This window comes from Lissotriton helveticus, chromosome 1_2 (assembly GCF_964261635.1).
Source record: "Lissotriton helveticus chromosome 1_2, aLisHel1.1, whole genome shotgun sequence".
Lineage (NCBI taxonomy): Eukaryota > Metazoa > Chordata > Amphibia > Caudata > Salamandridae > Lissotriton > Lissotriton helveticus.
Genome location: NC_136058.1, coordinates 455,795,094 through 455,816,419, shown reverse-complemented (window position 1 = coordinate 455,816,419; position 21,326 = coordinate 455,795,094). Strand labels below are relative to the sequence as shown.

The following is a 21,326-nucleotide window of genomic DNA, read 5'->3' as shown; positions in this document are numbered from 1 at the left end:
TGTAAAAATATATGAAAGCATATGAGCTTCTAAAGTGGAACCAACATGTACATCATACGCTATTAGCCATAATATACACTCTTTACATGTAGCAGAACGTGGTGTACCTGGAACAGGTCCTCAAAATGGAACAGGCCCTGAAGATGGAACAGGTCCTGAAGATGGAAGAGGTGCTGGTGAATTATCACTGGTTATGCTTTCTGCAAATTAATTTTGGAAAAGTAACATTTATTAAAGAAGAAGTTAGTTTAAAAACCTACCACAAACGTTTCTCTCATAGAAAAAGTTAATGACAAATATCTTTCTTATATTAATCTACTTTGAAAAATATGTTGTGTGCAGAAAGTTTAAGTGAGGGATATAGAGTACAGTCTATACAAATACAGAGGTAAGGCCTGTCAAATGGATGCAGTTTGAAAACATGACAGTTTAACAAAGGGCGCTGAGGCCCTGCAGTGATAGGCTTGATTTTTATATTTAGAGTTTCTTGTGTGGATAGCACAATTACTGCTGTAGTACAAGTAGTAGCATTTACATGAGCAGCCTTTGGATACATAGTATACATAACTATCAAGACTAATATTTTAATCATGGACAAACAATTACCATTACACTTTCAAAAGGCAGCAATTACACTTAAAGAGTAATCATGAAGTGGTGAAGTGTCCAAAACATGTATTTTTGGTGAAAGTATGTCATAAAAAGATGTTGGATAGAGGGAAAAATGGTTAGGGAACCTAAGCCAAATGATGGGCCAGTACAACACTGTAGTGCCAAGGTTACAAATCCAGCAATTATTATCAATTAAAACTATGCTAGTCTGAGGAGGCAAAACTTTCGTAGACCAACTAGAGCACATAAAAAACCAACTATAAGTCACGTGAGGAAGCAAGAAATGTTAAAAAGCAGCGGATGATTAAAAGGGAGGAAATATGATGATTAGGAGAGAGTACGTATGTTGAAACACAAAGCACGTGGCGTAGCACAAAAATGCAACATATATATTTATGAAAGCACAATATATAAGAAAACAGGCCTGGGAAAGCCATGAGAGGCAGTAATAAATATTAAAATTAATAGGATAAAAAAAAAAGCAAAACAGAGCTGGGAGGGTCACGTGATGCACAACAAATACCATCAAGTACGTAAAATGTATAAGAAAGGCATAGGTGGGCCCCATGACGCAGAAGGAATAGGATCATGCAAGTACGATCAATAAGAATAAAGGCTGGGAAGGACACGTGAGGCAGTAATAAATATTAAAAGTCATGGGAGAATAAGGAGGGAGGAAATACAATTAACCACAAAGCACGTACCTCACAAAAATAAAGTAAAAGAGAGCTCGGAGGGCCACGTGACGCTGAAAGAAATACCATCAAGCACGTAAAATTTTTAAGAGCAGATCCGAAAGCACGTGACACTTCAAAAATACGACCTAGAAATTCATGCACGCACAATTTATTGAAGAAAGGCCTAGGAGGGCCCCGTGACGCAGAAGGAATTAATAAGATCATGCAAGTACGTTCAATAAGAATACAGGGCTGGGAAGGCCATGTGACGCAGAAAAAAATACCATCAAGCATGTAAACTTTTTAAGAACAGACACAAAAGCACGTGACACTTCAAAAACAGGACGCAGAAATTCATGCACGCATAAATTATTAAAGAAAGGCCTAGGAGGGCCCCGTGACGCAGAAGGAATTAATAGGATCATGCAAGGACGATCATTAGGAATAGAGGCCTGGGAAGGCCACGTGAGGCAGTATTAAATATTAAAAGTCATGGAAGAATTAGGAGGGAGCAAATACGATGAACCACAAAGCATGTACCCCACACAAATAAAGCAAAACAGAGATGGGAGGGCCACGTGCCGCAGGAAAAAATACCATCAAGCATGTAAAAGTTTTAAGAACAGGCACGAAAGCAAGTGACACACTTTAAAAATACCACATATAAAATCATGCACGCATAAATTAAAGAAAGGCCTAGGAGGGCCCCATGACGCAGAAGGAATTAAATAATAGGATCATGCAAGTACGATCAAATTGGAATACAGGGCTGGGAAGGCCACGTGAGGCAGTAATAAATATTAAAAATCATGGGAGAATTAAGAGGGCGTAAATACGATGAAGGTCAAATCATGTACCGCACAAAAATAAGGCAAAGTAGAGCTGGGAGGGCCACGTAACGCAGAAAAAAATACCATGAAGCATGTAACATTTTTAAGGACAGATACGAAAGCATGTGACAAACTTGAAAAATACGACCCAGAAAGTCATGCAAGCACAATTTATTAAAGAGAGGCCTAGGAGGGCCCCATGACGCAGAAGGAATTAAATAATAGGATCATGCAAGTACGATCAATAAGAATAGAGGCCTGGAAAGGCCACTCGAAGCAGTAATAAATGTTAAAAGTCATGGGAGAATTAGGAGGGAGGTAATACGATGAACCACAAAGCACATACCCCACAAAAATAAAGCAAAACAGAGCTGGGAGGGCCACGTGACATAGAAAAAAATATCATGAAGCACGTAAAATTTCTAAGAACAGACACAAAAGCATGTGACATTTAAAAAATACAACCCAGAAATTCATGCAAGCACAAATTATTAAAGAAAGCCCTAGGAGGGCCCCTGACGCGGATCGAATTAAATATTAGAATCATCCATGTACGATGAATAAGAATAGAAGGCTGGGAAGGCCACGTGAGGTAACAATAAATAGCAAACGTTACGGGGGGATTAGGAGGGAGCAAATAGGATGAAGCACAAGTAAACCAAATCAGAGCTGGGAGGGCCACGTGACGCAGTAAAAAAAAAAATATCATGCAGGTACAATTTATAGCGGAGGCTGATGTTGTGACGGCTTCTCCTACCTTTGCTTCTGTCGTCTCTTGTCTTGTCTTCAAAGGCTGGGGCTTTGGCTGGGCCTGGGGTGGGCTGCGCGCAGGCGCCTCCGCCTCCACGCCTATGGTGTTCTGGCTGCACGGCAGCAGCAGTGACACCATGTCGAGTGTGACGAGTCCTCCTCCGCTCGACCAAACAGTTTGTAGTAAAATCGACAAAGACAGTGTATCTGTCATGGCAGCACAGGTAGGCAAAAGAGAGCATGGTCACGTCAGTGCCCACATTATATGGGTACCGAGGGGGCTAACCAAACCAAGCCGTGGGCCGTCATTGGTAGTCTTTTCGCGCTCTACAAGAATGATGTCCCTGGGGGACCTCCCATTGGTTAATATATTGCTTTGTAGGCTTAGTGACAGCAAGCACCCTTTGTGGTGGCATCTGGGGAGTGTGGACGGCCGTGCACTGCGCATGTGCAAGTGTGAGTGTGTGCACCAACAATTAACAACAGAGAGAGACGGGGCGAGGTTATCATGTGCGCAGAGGCAGGCCCAGGATCGGATCTCCAATGAGTGACCACTTCTAATCATTCTCGTTAGCGCGCCCTGTGCTCTGATTTGTCACTGAGAGGGTGATTGCACCATACTTTGTAGTGCTAATCATATTCAGCGTACGCGCAAATATGATACGAATATAGTTTGACGTTCCCCATCGCATCAAAGCTTTTGTGTGGCATCACGTACGGCGTACTATATGCGAAAGGCGCCAATGTTTCTAGTTCTTTAAAAACATACATTTATGTATTTAATGTACATACTAAGGGAAGACATTATCTGGGATAATTATGAAAATAATTTTTTTTAACTTTTAACAATCGTATATTACTTTTAAAAACAATTACACGAATCATGGTAGAACATCATACGTAGTCGTATCGTAAGAGCACCGTAAGCACACCATAAGTGTACGGAAACCCATGTGACTTTAAAAGAAGAGATATGATTGGTTCCTAACACTTCCTATTGCAACTGTGAAAGTTCCGTCCCATTTTAATCATTCGACTTTGACTTTCTAAGAAAGGACATCTATTCTTATAATCTTGTCAAATAGAAGGAAGACCACCATAATAACAGCAATGGACTAATCTTCCAGTCATTCTTCAGAGGGATATTTCATTCCTGAAGAACCTCCAAAAAAGAGGAAAGAAGCTCTTATTTGGAACTTTTTTACTTCTCAGAAGGGCAAAAAAAGGTTAATGCTCCAAAAGTAACCTGTAAAATTTGCCAAACAAATCTTTCAAGGGGTGATCCATCTAAAAAATACTCCTTTGGCACAGCAAATATGGTGCGACATGTGAAGAAGTTGCACCCCAACCACTTTGCTCGAGCTGCAAGACTGAGGTTGCAGGACATCCCACCTGCTACTGCACCAAGCACATCAACTGCTGCAGCAGCATTTTCAGCAAGCAGTCCACACCCACAATTTGATTGTGACTTTGGTGAAGTTAAAATTGTATGCATGTATTGCAATAAACTTTTGTGTTATGGGGAACAGTCTATCGACCTGATAAGACGCAGTATTCAGGAGCATTGCTGCCCTCGATATTAGTTCTTTTTTTTTCATTCTTTTGTTCCTGTTAGACACTTTTTGAGATCCAGTTAAATTTTTTTGGTTTTAAAACAAATTGTTGACAAAACAGAAAAAAAAAATAGAAAACTAAAAACAAAAAAAACAGTTCTTTTTAGAACTACCTTCACTGGTCAAAGAAAGAAATATATTTCTATGTTAGTGTATTAAGGTTTCTCAGAATGAATGTGTAGTAATTCCGTTACCGTACGTGTACGGTACGATTACCCCAAAAAATTGAAAAAGGAATTATAACTAAATTTTATTTTAATATTCTATTAAAAAATGTAATTAATACAAAAAATATTTTGGGATTTAGTTTTGTTATTATTTTACTTTAAGAATGTGAAATATAATTTAAAAAATAACAAATGTAAATATTTATAATAAAAATGTAAGAAATTAGAATAAGAAGAAAGAAATATAATAATAAATACATTTAAAATTATCATTTACAAAACCTTCGAAATTCACTGAAAAAAACATAGGTTTCAGCTACGTTATAGTTAGGAATTGGCATTTAAAAAACTTTGCAAATTCACTCAAAAAACCATAGGTTTCACAAACGTTATAGTTAGGATTTAGCATTTAAAAAACCTTAAAAATTCACTGAAAAAAACATAGGTTTCACACACATTATAGATAGCTGGACATTTCACTCATACAAAACCTTTGAAATTCCCCCAGTTATAGTTAGTTCAGCTAACTATAACTCGCGCACCCGTAATGCACTGCTGATGACATCAAATATTACATCACTCATGACATGGTCAGTGGCATCACTGATGACATCACTGATGACATCTCAAATGGCATCACTGATGCCATCACTGATGACATCATCCTTGTGAAAGAGTGGCAGACCTCCTCTCACTCTAATATTACCTTTGATACACACATTCAAAAATAGGAACTAACAGTTTCATAAAAATAGAGATACCAATACCAGTTACAACAATCTATTCAGTAATTCCAACATCTACATACACATTGTCATTCACCAACAGTTCTATATAGTCACTCATACATGTACTCACTCATCATATGTACTCATACACCTATACATCCTGTTACACACCTACACTTATACATAGAGTTATTCACACACATACTCACACATGCAAATAAGCTATCAAATATCCATTTACTTGCATATACAGGTCTACACACACCACTACACTTACTTCTACAGAAACGTACACATACTTACTCTCTTAAACAATTTTGTTTTAGAAACACATACTTATTTATGCAGGAACTCTTCCAATCTGTCACTGTCATATATCCTTACTTACATACATAAATACTCACATATACTAATTTAAGACATATATACTTACTCATAAGACACTATTGAGGCAGTCATTCAGTTACTAACACACCCATACACACTCATTCACCCATACAGTCCTGCACACATGCTGTCTACAAAACACATATAAACAGTGAGTCACTCATTCATGCATCTGTGCGCTAAGTAATACCCCCCACCAAACCATACAGACACTCATTCTGATACTCAAAAAATCCAAATAATAACCCATATAGACACTCATATAGCTACTCACTAACCCATGAAGCCCCTCATACACAAAGTGAGAGACACTGATATAGATATTTACATATTTAAACGTAACTCACTAATACATGTATTCACTAAGATATACTTAATAAGTCAGTTATACAATCAATTAAAAAAACATTTAGACACTTATTTATCCATTTATTCTTCCATCGACCTTTAAATATACATATATAACAAATATTTATTTTTCAGAAAGACACACATTCACTGGATGATCTCATCAGTGATTACCTGAACTAACTATAATGGAGGAATTTCAAAGGTTTTGTATGAGTGAAATGTCCAGCTAACTATAATGTGTGTGAAACCTATGGTTTTTTCAATGAATTTCCAAGGTTTTTTATATGCTAATTCCTAACTATAACTTGTGTGAAACCTATGTTTGTTTCGGCGAATATATATATATATATATATATATATATATATATATATATTCACTGAAAAAACCATAGGTTATAGACCATATATAGTTAGGAATTAGCATTTACAAAACCTTGAAAATTCACTGAAAAAACCATAGGTTATAGACCATATATAGTTAGGAATTAGCATTTAAAAAACCTTATTTTACTCACACAAAACCATTGAAATTCCATATATAGTTAGTTGCACTAACTATATATCGCGCACCTGCAATCCACTGCTGATGATGTCACATATTACATCATTCATGACATGGTCAGTGACATCACTGATGACATCACTGATGACATCTCAAATGACATCACTGATGACATCACTGATGACAACATCCAGTGACTGTATGTTTCTGTAAAGTTAAAATGTGTCTTACATATTGAAGAATGAGTGGAAGTATAAGTGTCTGGACAAAGGATTTAGTAGGTGCATGACTGAATGTATGAGTGAGTGATTAAATGTGTCTCACTGAGTGCATGGGTTAGTGACTAAAGTGTCTTAATTTGTGCATCATTATGTCTGTTGTTCTGTAAACTGCTGCATGTGTTGATCAGTAGCTATATGATTAACTATATGGGTTACTGATTGATTGTCCAAGTATTTGTATGGGAGACTGAGTGTGTGTGTGGCTGGCTGGGAGGTGTGTGACTCTGTGCAGATCAATGTGTACTTATATCAATGATTGTATAACAAGGTAAGTATGTGTTAGTATATGTTTGAAAATGTAAGGTGCTCTATGTTTAACTGTATAGACAAGAAAATGGAAGTGTGATTGATTCTTTACAGGACTGACTAGGTGTGTGAGTAACTCCATGGATGAGTGGCAGAGTGTGAGTGTCTGTATAGGTGTATGAGTGCATATGATAGTGTTGTAAAGATGAGTGATTGTATGTATGAATGATTGTATGGGTGAATGAGTGAATGTGTGTGTAGACGTAGGAATCAGTGAGTACATATGTAGTAACTAGTATTGGTGTGTCAATGGTTTCAAACATTATACTCTGTATTTAACACTGGGTGAAACAGAGGTTATATTAAAATGTGAGGAGATGCATTGTATTGTCACATGAATGATATCATCAGTGATGTGGTCATTGATGTCAAATGAGATGTCATCAGTGATGTCATCAGTGATGTCATTTGAGATGTCATCAGTGATGTCATCAGTGATGTCACTGACCATGTCATGAATGATGTAATATGTGACATCATCAGCAGTGGATTGCAGGTGCGCGATATATAGTTAGTGCAACTAACTATATATGGAATCTCAATGGTTTTGTGTGAGTAAAATAAGGTTTTTTAAATGCTAATTCCTAACTATATATGGTCTATAACCTATGTTTTTTTCAGTGAATTTTCAAGGTTTTGTAAATGCTAATTCCTAACTATATATGGTCTATAACCTATGGTTTTTTCAGTGAATTTCAATGGTTTTTTAATAGCAAATATCATAAGCTGTCAAATGTCAAGTACGTGGTAAGTGAAAACATTTTCGTGTTTATGCACACTCATCTGCTTTGAATGGTGCCCCCCCCCCCCTCATTTCTATTAGGAGTACTCTCTCTTTGCACATAGTGAAGGGTAGTTAATGCAGGCCTTTGCCCCCGTTGTAATACGTCGTGCCTGCTTCTCTCTCCATTTGATTGATTGTTATCCAAGTATTTACTGTTTTAGAATTGGTTCTCTTTGGTTCATTCTCTATTTACAAACAAACAGAGCCGCAATACTCTGTTTAGTCTTTGCAGATAACGAAAAATCGTGTAAAAAAAAAAAGAAAAGGAATCGAGCAAAATCAGTAGGCCACTAACGGGATCTCTTTTTGACCTCGCTAAAATAGAAACATTAGGAACAACCCCTCATGACAAATACAAAACTAGTGAAATGAACTGAACTCCACACAATGATGGCTGCAAAACAGCTCGGCTCCGCCACCCACCCCGCCCAAAATAACGATAAAGAGCGGCTGCCATGATTGGTTGCGGAATGGCCACGACGGAGCTACGAAATGGTACTGCTCTCATGCTAACCCCAGCTTCAGTCTGAAACATCCAGAAACACTGTAGACTACCAATTCGATCAGTTCCGGTAGCGCCCCAATGTAACCCGGTAGAGAAGAACTAGCCCTCCCCTCTTTGACTGATGTTTCTTGTTGCCTGTCCCTTCTGTTGTCATTTAACAGAACTATTTAGCCTGCTGAAAGGGGTTGTGTTCCAACCGCTGGTTGGTGGAGACATTTTGACTATATTCTGGACCTGCGTTGTCGCGTAATGCGTCATATGACGCGCCGCGTTAGCGCATCCGGAAGTCATCCGGGGCGCGCAGCGCGTAACGTAAGCATAACAAGTCATGTGACTTGTTAATAAAACTTTTCATTGGTTCATTTTACTTTTCTTATTCTAATGATGAAAGGCTTGGTCATATGACCTAAAAATTACGCTTTTTATTACTTGCGAACATTATTTTTTCTTAAATATATGTTATAATGTTCCAGGCTAATGTACTTTCCCGGAAAATTTACAACTGTCCTGCAAGTAAAATATATTCTTTTTTCGAGAAAAAGAGCGTTTCTTCGTCCCATGACAGAGCCGTTGAGCAAAAGAGGGTCGACCTGCTGTCTTAGTCGCCGATACGCCTGAATATGAGATTCTTATCGATCACTTTATGTTGCAGGAATAGAAAACACAACAGCCCTTGACCATTTATCTTTACTGCGTTCCTTCGTATTATACCTTTTACCCTTCATGTAATTGGTCTGCTTTATTTCACTTGCCTTTTAATGATTCTAAAACAGTGACTATTATTAAAAACTTTACCAATGTATATACTACTACCATGTTTTCTTTTAAAAACCTTTATTGTGAAAATTTCATTATACAAATACGAGCCTATAACCACGTGGGCCGGCCACGGAGCAAACTGTAATCGTATATGATGAGTAGACATTTACACTGTAGAGGAACGTAACGGGCGGGCCATTAGGTTGCGAGAACTAAGGTGTCTAACAGTTACGGAATCGGTGGACGTACATTTTATAATTAAAATACGACAGGGCCAGTTACAATAAAATTATCTAGATATACATTTGCGGGCAAGTACCATGGGTGACGTTAATTCAAACTTTCAATAGTACAGTAATCAATAACACATCAGAACTTAATATCAATAGGGATGTCGAAATATTCAATCAATTCTCGTCCCCGCCCGCCATGTGCTTCAAAACTGCATACGTATCTCGTGATTTCAAGGTTCTGCAACCAGTACACAACAAGGAGTTACGAGTCCCATTTATTCCGGCGCCATTTTGGGCGAGGACGGGCAGGTCCAGGATATAGTCAAAATGTCTCTACCAACCATCGACTATGATGATGTTCATATGCTGTATTTATTAGAGTAACACTCATCTGTCCACATGAAATTAATTTGCCACAATCTAAACATGTCATTTTAATCTTTCCAAAGTTCTTCTAAATATTTGGGACCGTTTCCCTTGCCTCTGATGCTGTCAGTGCCACTTCTTTGATGAATGTACTAGCAGGTCAGGGGTTCTCCTCCAAATCTCTCTTTTATGCAGCACTATAATTAATTGGTGCCACCTCTCCATATGACGATGCATGGTATAGTTACCATAACTATATTTTTTTTCGGCTCCTCTGGAGAGTTCATCGTGGCAGATGAAGCGTGTAACGTACCGGGCATTTACCTTTTTTTGCATGTACAGGAAAGGAAAAAAAAATCGAGCGTCCGAGTTCTAAGGTGTCCCAGGGCCATTTTAGTGGACCAGGCCCAAATCCAAAGAACAGGCCGCCATTTTGAGAGTCCTGTTGCAGCCGCCTGTCGCTGTAGCATCAAGAGCAGCCGAAACTCAGCTGAATGGCAACTGAAACGGTAAAGGGGCGCCCCACTACAGCAGACGAGCCTCCACCTAGGAAGGCCTGTTCACGCCGCCTCCCCCCCCCCCCTTCGGGCACCCCACGCCGTTATTCGGAGCAGTATTGTAGGATTGCCACACCAGTGCGGCAACTTGCTAGACATCACCTCGGTGGTAACCGAATCTCAACGCCTTGTGGTGTCTTCTATTCAGAAAACATTGTTATGCTGCCTTCGACCTATTCGCCGCAAGTGCGCACACAACTCAACTGCATAGCTTGCTAGACACCACCTCGGTGCCATCCGGATCTTGGAATCTCAGCGCCTTTTGGTGTCTTCTCTTCAGAAAATATTGTTGCGCTGCCTTTGGCCCCATTCGCACATCGGTCCGCTACTGACGCCATCTCACAAGCTAATGGGGCGCCCCACGCCGAGTTTCAGCATTGTAGGATGACCACACCAGTACAGCAACTTGCTAGACATCACCTCGGTGCCATCCGGATCTCGGCGCCCCACTGCAGATGAAGTGCCTCTCAACTATGAAACCACCACGGTGACATCCGGATCTTGGCGCGTTGTGCTGCCTTCGGCCTATTCGCACATCGGTCCGCTACTGACGCCATCTCACAGGCTAATGGGGCGCCCCACGCCGAGTTTCAGCATTGTAGGATGACCACACCAGTACAGCAACTTGCTAGACATCACCTCGGTGCCATCCGGATCACGGCGCCCCACTGCAGATGAATTGCCTCTCAACTATGAAACCACCACGGTGACATCCGGATCTTGGCGCGTTGTGCTGCCTTCGACCTATTCGCACATCGGTCCGCTACTGACGCCATCTCACAGGCTAATGGGGCGCCCCACGCCGAGTTTCAGCATTGTAGGATGACCACACCAGTACAGCAACTTGCTAGACATCACCTCGGTGCCATCCGGATCTCGGCGCCCCACTGCAGATGAAGTGCCTCTCAACTATGAAACCACCACGGTGACATCCGGATCTTGGCGCGTTGTGCTGCCTTCGGCCTATTCGCACATCGGTCCGCTACTGACGCCATCTCACAGACTAATGGGGCGCCCCACGCCGAGTTTCAGCATTGTAGGATGACCACACCAGTGCACCTTACTAGACACCACCTCGGTGCCATCCGGATCTTGGCATCTCAGCGCCTTGTGGTGTCTTCTATTCAGAAAATATTCTTGCGCTACCTTTGCCCCATTCACACATCGGTCCGCTACTGACGCCATCTCACAGGCTAATAGGGCGCCCCACGCCGAGTTTCAGCATTGTAGGATGACCACACCAGTACAGCAACTTGCTAGACATCACCTCGGTGCCATCCGGATCTTGGCATCTCAACGCCTAGTGGTATCTTCCATACAGAAAATATTGTTGCGCTGCCTTTGGCCCCATTCGCACATCGGTCTGCAACTGACACCATCTCACAAGCCAACAGGGCGCCCCACGCCGACTTTTACCATTGTAGGATGGCCACACCAGTACAGCAACTTGCTAGACATCACCTCGGTGCCATCCGGATCTTGGCATCTCAACGCCTAGTGGTATCTTCCATACAGAAAATATTGTTGCGCTGCCTTTGACCCCATTCGCACATCGGTCCGCAACTTAGACATCACCTCGGTGCCATCCGGATCTTGGCATCTCAGCGCCTTGTGGTGTCAGTCAGAAAATATTGTTGCGCTGCCTTTGGCCCCATTCGCACATCAGTCCGCTACTGACACCATCTCACAGGCCAACAGGGCGCCCCACGCCGACTTTTACCATTGTAGGATGGCCACACCAGTGCCACAACTTGCTAGACACCACCTCGGTGCCATCCGGATCTTGGCATCTCAGCGCCTTGTGGTGTCTTCTATTCCGAAAATATTGTTGCGCTGCCTTTGGCCCCATTCGCACATCGGTCCGCTACTGCCGCCATCTCACAGGCCAACGGGGCGCCCCACGCCGACTTTCAACATTGTAGGATGGCCACACCAGTGCGGCAACTTACTAGACACCACCTCGGTGCCATCCGGATCTTGGCGCGTTGTGCTGCCTTCGGCCTATTCGCACATCGGTCCGCTACTGACGCCGCCTCACGTGCCAACGTATTTTCTCCGCATTTTATACCCTATGCCGCATAACAGGTCATGTGACTTGTTTATAAAACTTTTCATTGGTTCATTTTACTTTTGGTTTCCTAATGATGGAAGGCTTGATCATATGACCTAAAAACAACACTTTTCATTGGATGAAAACTTTTTTTTTTTCCCAAACGATGAAAGCCTCACCTTGTTTCTGGATGTTTCAGACTGAAGCTGGCTTCAGCATGAGAGCACCACCATCTCGTAGCTCCGTCGTGGTCATTCCGCGAGCAATCATGGCAACCGCTCCCCACCAGAAGCCTACAGGAGTCGGGGGCCCCCAAAACTTTTGATAAATCCTCAAGGCGGAGGGGACGCTTTCGAGAATGGGGTCCAAGACCTAGCAGACAAGCGTCCGATTTCCAAGGTGTCCCAGGGCCATTTCAGTGGACCAGGCCCAAAAAGGAAAGAGCCTGCCGCCATTTTGAGAGTCCTGTGACAGCCGCCTATCGCTGCACCGCAAGAGTGGGCGCAACTCAGCTGAATTGCGGCTTTTGACACAGTGGACCAAAAACGGACGGAATGGCAACTGAAACGGTAAAGGGGCGCCCCAGTACAACAGATGACACTCCACCTGGAGAGGCCCGTTCACGCCGCCTCCCCCGGGGCGCCCCACGCCGTTATTCGGAGCAGCATTGTAGGATACCAAAACCAGTGCGGCAACTTACTGGACATCACCTTGGTGCCATCGTTCTGCTGCCTTGGAACTATTCGCACAACAGTTTGCTACTGATGACCCACCCCCCGCGACGCCCCACGCCAGAAATCTGGACGTTGTGCTGCGTTGGGACTATTCGCACAGCCGACCGCTACTTCGTTGTTTTTCCCTAAAAATGTTTATATGTTATTACTGTTTTTGTTTTCTTGTATATATTTATAAGTTATTAAAGTTTTATAATCTTACTACTTTGTTGGAGTGCTATATATTTTTAATGTGACACATAATTGTAAAAACTTTGATGTACAAAGAGTCATCCCTGGAATCTTCCGCTTCAGGCGCGGTCCCCTCCCCAATCACAATACAGGATGGTTTTCAGATAATAGGAACGCGTCTGCTGTGACGGATCTCATCGAGTGTGGGCCTTGATCTACTATAACTCCTTTGAAGAGGGGTGATTCTTTACAGCTGGGGCCATAAACTACATCTGCAGGGCTAGCTGATACCCTAGGACCGGCCTGGACAATCGGACACAGAGGAAAAGGAGTGTCAGAGGGTGCGGTAGTGAATAGGGCGAAAGGGAGGTGTCGGGCGGGCACAGGGTGTGATTCTCAGGGAAGAGCAGCGCAGATGGGGGGTGGTTTATTACCCATGCATAAGACAGAGAGCGGGGGTGACCACTGCCTGGGGGAGATGCTTGCGAGGGTGGGGAGTCATGCTAAGGATCGACAGCGTGCACAGAGTGGGTCTGGTCAAGGCATCTAAAATGACTGCCGTGCACGACAAAAGTGTGGCATTTGAAAAAAGGCAAGATGGCGCAGACAATGTTTTTCAACACTTCCTGATTTCCTTCGAATCGAACGTTAACAGACGTTGGGGCATATTACCAAAGTTAAGCGATATTTATCCCTAACGATGCTTAGCAACGATTTTTTTACCGCTAAGCATCGTCAGAAATTATCGCAGATAAACCTTGCTATTATCAAGGTTTATCGCAAATACGATAAAAAACGACCGCAATGCATTAATATCGCTGAAAACTCAGCAATATTCATGCATTACCGAGCTAATGCTCTTAGCCATGTTATCCACCTCCCATTGGATAACATGCCTTAGAACTGCTCAGGGCAGGTGCTAGCTTTTGGAGATATTCGCGCTTATCGCGAATATTTCCAAAAGTTGATAATAGGAGATAGCGATGTTAGCGACTGTTTCCAGTCGCTAACATCTTGGCATGCCCACTTTGCATGTCATTTGTGATAAATATCACTCACATGCAAAGTGGGGCCCAAGATGGTCGCTATCTCCTACTAGCCGTCGCTAACTGGTGTTAGCAACAGCTAGGTAATACAGATATAATTTTATCTCCGCGAAGCGGAGCGCTGTTACAGATATATATCTTTTTTTGAACGTTAATTTCTCAAAATCCACTGGAGCACATATATTGAGACCTAGCAAAGGCACATCGGACTACCAGTCCCTACAATTTTGCCAAGTTTCGTTCAAATCCATTCAGCCGTTCGATTATTATTATTTTTTTTTTTTTTTGCCTCGCGGGGCCCTTTTAAAACCTCCACATCAAACCTAAGAGGTCAAGGAGGATCTACTATGCCCCCTTATGGTCATTTGCCCCTTCGCTTTGGCCTCCTCTTGTCTCTCGATCCTACCGAGAGACAAGATGGCGGCCGCTACGGACTGTTTGCAATGTTTACAGACGCCGGAGAACCAATCAGCTTCGCAAACCTCCGTTACGCGAAGCGGAGCGCTGTTACAGATATATATCTTTTTTTTAACGTTAATTTCTCAAAATCCACTGGAGCACATATATTGAGACCTAGCAAAGGCACATCGGGCTACCAGTCCCTAATATTTTACCAAGTTTCGTGCAAATCCATTCAGCCGTTCGATTATTATTATTATTATTTTTTGCCCCGCGGGGCTCTTTTAAAACCTCCACATCAAACCTAGGGGGTCAGCGAGGATCTACTATGCCCCCTTATGGTCATTTGCCCCTTCGCCGGAGAACCAATCAGCTTCGCTTCACAAAGCTCCGTTGCGCGAAAAGTACGCGTACTGGAGCGCTGCCCGGTCCGCTGTTACAGATATATATCTTTTTTTAAACGTTAATTTCTCAAAATCCACTGTAGCACATATATTGAGACCTACAAAAGGCACATCGGGCTACCAGTCCCTACAATTTTGCCAAGTTTCGTGCAAATCCATTCAGCCGTTTCGGCTAAAAGTGAGGCCAACCGCCCTATGGAAAACTCAATGTTAAAAACACGTTTTGGGACCCCCCTTTTTTCTCGACCCCCCCTGGACGAACCCCCCCCCCCCAATTTTCAGGGGCTGCTCAGAAACAAAATGTGCCATTTTCCTGAAAATTTCAGCCAATTCCGTCCACAAACGCCAAAGTTATTAGACATAGAATTTTCAAAAATCCCATAGAGAAAAAATCCTAACTATATATACCTACTGGCGACCGCCAGTAGGTAATATATATATATATATACACACACACACATATATATATATACATATATACACACACACACATATATATATATATATATATATATATATATATACATATATATTTCCTTATATATACAGAAATACCACTGTTATCTATATGAAATATACATATTTATGGCAGGCTTTGCACAATTTCAATGTGATTGATGCACAAACAAGCGTATAGATGGATTAATATGCGCACTTTCTTCCATGTCTTTGTATTTGTTTATCACGTGTACTGCACTGGCACTTTAAGTACCGCGTCATGTGCTCAAGGCCGTCTCAGGCTGACACTCGTCAGGGCGATTGTGGTGTTGTAAGCAATAAATAATTTCACGCACGAAAAAAAAAGGGCGATTGTGGTGGTGTTAGCAAAAAATATTTTCATGCATGAAGCTGGGTTTGTGATCTGTCCTATTCTGTGTAAAAGGAAGTTAGGAAGAATGGCATACATTCACTGAAAAAACCCTAGGTTTCAGGGACGTTATAGTTAGTTGGACATTTCACTCGTACAAAACCAAAGAAATTCCCCCATTATAGTTAGTCCAGCTAACTATAAGTTGCACCCTTGCAATGCACTGCGGATGACGTCACATATTACATCACTCATGACATCTCAAATGACATCACTGATGACATCATTGATGACACTATCCAGTGGCTGTGTGTTTTTGTAAAGTTTAAATATGTTTACTATATATTGGGAAAGGCATATTGAAGAATGAGTGGGTGTATAAGTGTCTGAATGGATGATTTAGTAAGGTGTGTGACTGACTCTATAAGTGAGTGATTAAACGTATCTTACTGAATGCATGGGTTAGTGACTAAACTGTGTGAATCAGTGATTGAATAAGAGCAGAAGAACGTGCTAGTAGTTGTATGAGTAATTGTGTGTGTATAACAGTATAGGTGAGTAAATGGCAGTGTGATTAATTATTTGCATGACTGACTAGGTGTGTGAGTACCTCTATGGATGAGTGGCGGTGTGTGAGTGTCTATATAGGTGTATGAGTACATATGATAGTCCTGAACTGAGTGACCATAAGTATGAGTAACTGCACGGTGAGTGAGTGGGTGTGTGTGTGTAAACCTAAGAATCAGTGAGTGGGTATGTAATTATTGTTGTTGGCGTGTCTATGGTTTTGAGAATGGCAGTCTGTAATTTAGAGTGGGTGTATCAAAGGTTATATTAGGGTGTGAGAAGATGCATCAAATTATCACATGGACGTTGTCATCAGTGATGTCATATGAGAGGTCATTAGTGATGTCATCAGTGATGTCACTGTCCATGACATGAGTGATGTAATATGTGATGTCATCAGCAGTGCATTGCGGGGCGCGAGTTATAGTTAGCTGAACTAACTATAACGGGGGAAATGTCCAACTTACTATAACGTCCCTGAAACCTATGGTTCAGTGTATATATATATATATATATATATATATATATATATATATATATATATATATATATATAACCTACTGGCGGTTGCCAGTAGGTAGTTATAGTTAGGACCTAATTTCCATACGAAATCCGCAACATTCTATTTGGAATAACTTTGGCGCCGGTGGACGAATACACGTGAAATTCTCCCCTGAAAGTTTGGGGGTGATTCGTGAAGCGGGCCTGAGAAAAAAGGAGGGTCCCAAAACGTGTTTTCCCAATGCAATTTCCTATAGGAACCTTTAGCCAGGGCTACAGCCCGAACTGCTGAACGGAATTATACCAAATTTGGCAAAAAGGTAGAGTTTGGTTCGCAGAGTACCCTTTTTTTAAATGGTGTAAATCCATTCAATAGTTCCTGAGAAAATCAAAAGTAAAATCATAGATATATTTGCGAAGTTGTAATGTAATATGTACTGTACTCTGTACAGTACGCTTACCTTCCCGAGCACGAGCTGCATGCTGATTGGATGTCAACTGTCTGTGTCAATACTCCAAACCAGGAAGTGTTGGCAGCCATCTTGTGCCTCGGTAGAACCGAGGCACAAGAAAGCAGAAAACAGACGCGCAAAACACGCAAAGGGGGCAGGGTAGACACACCCTGACCCCCTAGGCCTGCTCAGGGGGTCCCACAAGGACCCCCAAAGTCCCAAATATATATATATATATATATTTTTTTTTTAAATCGTAGGGTACGCGTCGGTACGCGTCGGTACGCGTACCCTTTTTTCCAATTAGCCCCCAGTGGGACCAAATCCCGGGGGCAAAATGATTATAAATGTGTGGGGGGTCAATCAATCAATCAATCAAAGCATTTATATAGCGCACTACTCACCCGGAGGGTCTCAAGGCGCTGGGGGGAGCGGGTCCGCTACTGCTCGAACAGCCAGGTCTTGAGCTGCTTCCTGAAGGCGAGGTGGTCTTGGGTCAGGCGGAGGTGGGTCGGAAGGGAGTTCCAAGTCTTGGCGGCCAGGTAGGAGAAGGACCTTCCTCCTGTGGTGGCTCTTCGGATGCGGGGGACGGCGGCAAGGGCGTGGCTGGTCGATCGAAGCTGGCGTTTGGGAGCGTAGAAGTTGAGGCGGCTGTTGAGGTATCCTGGGCCTTGGTTGTGTAGGGCTTTGTGTGCGTGGGTGAGGAGCCGGAAGGTGATTCTCTTGTTGACCGGGAGCCAGTGCAGGTCTCTCAGGTGTCCGGAGATGTGGCTGCGGCGGGGGATGTCCAGGATGAGTCGTGCTGAGGTGTTCTGGATCCGCTGGAGTCTCTTCCGGAGTTTGGCGGTGGTTGCGGCGTAGAGGGAGTTGCCGTAGTCCAGACGGCTGGTGACGAGGGCCTGGGTGACCGTCTTCCTGGTCTCGGTGGGGATCCATCGGAAGATCTTAAGTAGCATGCGCAGGATGTTGAAGCATGACGAGGAGACGGCGTTGACTTGTCTGGTCATGGAGAGGGAGGAGTCCAGGATGAAGCCCAGGTTGCGTGCGTGGTCTGTGGGTTTGGGTGCGCTGCTCAGGGCGGGGGGCCACCAGGAGTCGTCCCAGGCGGAGGGTGAAGATCCCAGGATGAGGACTTCCGTCTTTTCTGAGTTCAGTTTCAGGCGACTGTTCATCATCCACTTGGCAACGTCTGTCATCCCTTCGTGTAGGTTGGCTCTGGCGGTGGCGGGGTCGTTGGGGAGGGAGAGGATCAGCTGGGTGTCGTCGGCGTAGGAGATGATGTTGAGGTTGTGCTGGCGTGCGATGGCTGCGAGGGGGCTCATGTAGACGTTGAAGAGTGTTGGGCTGAGCGAGGAGCCTTGAGGAACGCCGCAGATGACTTCGGTGGCCTCCGATCTGAACGGGGGGAGGCGGACTCTCTGTGTCCTTCCGGCGAGGAAGGAGATGATATACTCCAGTGCCTTCTCCTGGATTCCGACGTTGCTGAGGCGCTGTACTAGGGTACGGTGGCAGACAGTGTCGAAGGCCGCGGAGAGGTCCAGGAGGATGAGGGCCGCTGTTTCTCCGTTGTCAAGCAGGGCTCGGATGTCGTCGGTAGCTGCGATCAGGGTGGTCTCGGTGCTGTGGTTGGCCCGGAAGCCAGACTGCGAGAGGTCGAGGGAGCCGTTAGTCTCGAGGAAGGCGGCCAGTTGCTTGTTGACGGTCTTCTCGATGACTTTTGCCGGAAACGGGAGCAGCGAGATGGGGCGGTAGTTCTTGAGGTCGGTGGGGTCGGCTGATGGCTTCTTAAGTAGGGCGCTGAGATCTGCGTGCTTCCAGCTCTCCGGGAAGGTAGCGGTGTCGAAGGAGGTGTTGATGATGTCCCGCAGGTGAGGTGCGATGACAGCGTCGGCCTTGTTGAAGACGTGGTGAGGGCAGGGGTCCGTCGGAGATCCGGAGTGGATGGAGTTCATCGTGTGGACGGTGTCTTCGGTGCTGATCGGGGTCCAGGCGCGGAGGGTGGTTGTGGGGGGCGGTGGTTCGGTCGTGGCGTGCGTCGGTTGAGTGCTGAAGCTGTTGTGTATGTCCGCGATCTTGTTGTGGAAGTAGGAGGCGAGGGAGTTGCAGAGGTCTTGCGAAGGGGTGATGTCGTTGTTTCCGGCGTTGGGGTTGGAGAGCTCTTTCACGATGTTGAAGAGTTCTTTGCTGTTGTGTGCGTTGTTGTCCAGTCGTTCCTTGAATGCGGTTTTCTTGGTGACGTGGATCAGTTGGTGGTGTTTTCGGGTGGCGAGCTTGAGGGCAGTCATGTTGTCCGGTGTTGGGTCTCTGCGCCAGGTTTTCTCGAGTGCTCTGCAGTTCTTCTTGGAGCTCTTGAGTTCGTCGTTAAACCATGGTGCTTTCTTGCTGCCGGGTCTGCTCGGCGGGGTCTTCAGAGGGGCGAAGTCGTTTGCGCAGTCGCTGATCCATTTTGTGAGGTTGGTGGCCGCTTGGCTGGGGTTCGTTGTGCTGGTGGGAGGGTTCTTGCTCAGGGAAGTAGCGAGCTGGTCTGCAGTGATCTTGTTCCAGCTTCTGCGGCGAACCTGTTGCTGGTGATGGTGGAACGTGGTCCTTCTGAAGCTGAAGTGGACGCAGCTGTGGTCCGTCCAGTGGAGTCCCGTGGCATGGCTGAAGGCGATGTCTTTGCTGGAAGAGAAGACCGGGTCGAGTGTGTGTCCGGCATAGTGGGTGGGGGTGGTCACCAGTTGCTTGAGTCCGAGGTTGGCGAGGTTGTCCAGCAGGGTGGTGGTGTTGCGGTCGTTGTTGTTCTCCAGGTGGAAGTTGAGATCCCCGAGGAGGATGTAGTCGGCGGAGGGGAGGGCGTGCGGGCTGATGAAGTCGGCGATGTCTTCGCTGAATTGTGTGCGTGGTCCCGGGGGTCTGTAGATGAGGGTGCCCCTGAGGGTGGTCTTGGGGTTGACGTGGATCTGGAAGTGCAGGTGTTCGGCGGGTGCGAGGGTATCGTCGGTGTCGGTCGTGATGCGGATGGTGTTCCTGTGGATGATGGCGATGCCTCCTCCTGTCTGGTTGACGGGGTCCCTCTGGATGATCTTGTAGCCGTCCAGGATGGCGATGTCGGGCGCTGAGGAGGCGTTCATCCAGGTTTCCGTGAGGAAGGCGACGTCTGGGGCTGTGTTGTCGAGCAGGTTCCAGAGCTCGACGGCGTGTCTGTGGACGGAGCGGGTGTTGAGCAGGATACATTTCAGGTGGTTGCTGCTGGAGTTCGGCTTGGTGGATGCTGGTGTGGCGAGGGTCCGGTTGCAGGTGAACTTGCAGGAGTGGCAGCTGAAGGGTCCGTGGGTGCGTCTCGGTGTGGCTCGGTAGCAGCCCGGGGTTCGGCCGGTGTTGAGTGCGTTGAGGTCGGTGGCGTTGTAGGTCAGTCGGGTCGGCTTCCGTCGGTGGGGGCCAGGGGTCCTGGCACTGGGCGCGGTCCAGGCGCGGACGGGCGCAGACGGGCTTACCTTTGGCGCACCTTCGGCGCTCAATCGGCGCGCCCGCTGCGCGTGCACGCTGCGCGTAGGCCACTCTGCCATATGTGGAGAGTGGGGGGGCGGAGCGAGGGAGGGGCAGCTGGGAGGCGGGGAGCGGGGCGGCGAATGGGGAGGGCTGCAGAGGTGAGGGGCGGGGAGCAATGAGGTGGCGTGAAGCGCGGCAGTGGCCGGGGGCGCCGAAAACACAGGGGTACAATATTACAATACTACAAAACTACAATACTAAACAGAACGGGGATACAAAAAATAAACAGGGGGCTGACAGTACACCGGGGGATAC

At 44.9% G+C, this 21,326-nt stretch overlaps 1 protein-coding gene across 8 annotated transcripts in view; it reads right to left on the bottom strand.

The window, feature by feature from the left end:
• Positions 1-21,326, bottom strand: part of LOC144807723 (uncharacterized) — a 1,505,442-nt gene that overhangs the window by 1,184,402 nt on the left and 299,714 nt on the right. For 2 of the 8 annotated variants that reach the window (XR_013606391.1, XM_078673385.1), the window contains exon 4: positions 108-200. The exons of the other annotated variants lie outside the window; for them this stretch is intronic. The gene's annotated coding sequence lies outside the window, so the exon portion shown is untranslated. The remainder of the gene's footprint in view (positions 1-107; positions 201-21,326) is intronic. 8 annotated transcript variants of the gene reach the window in all.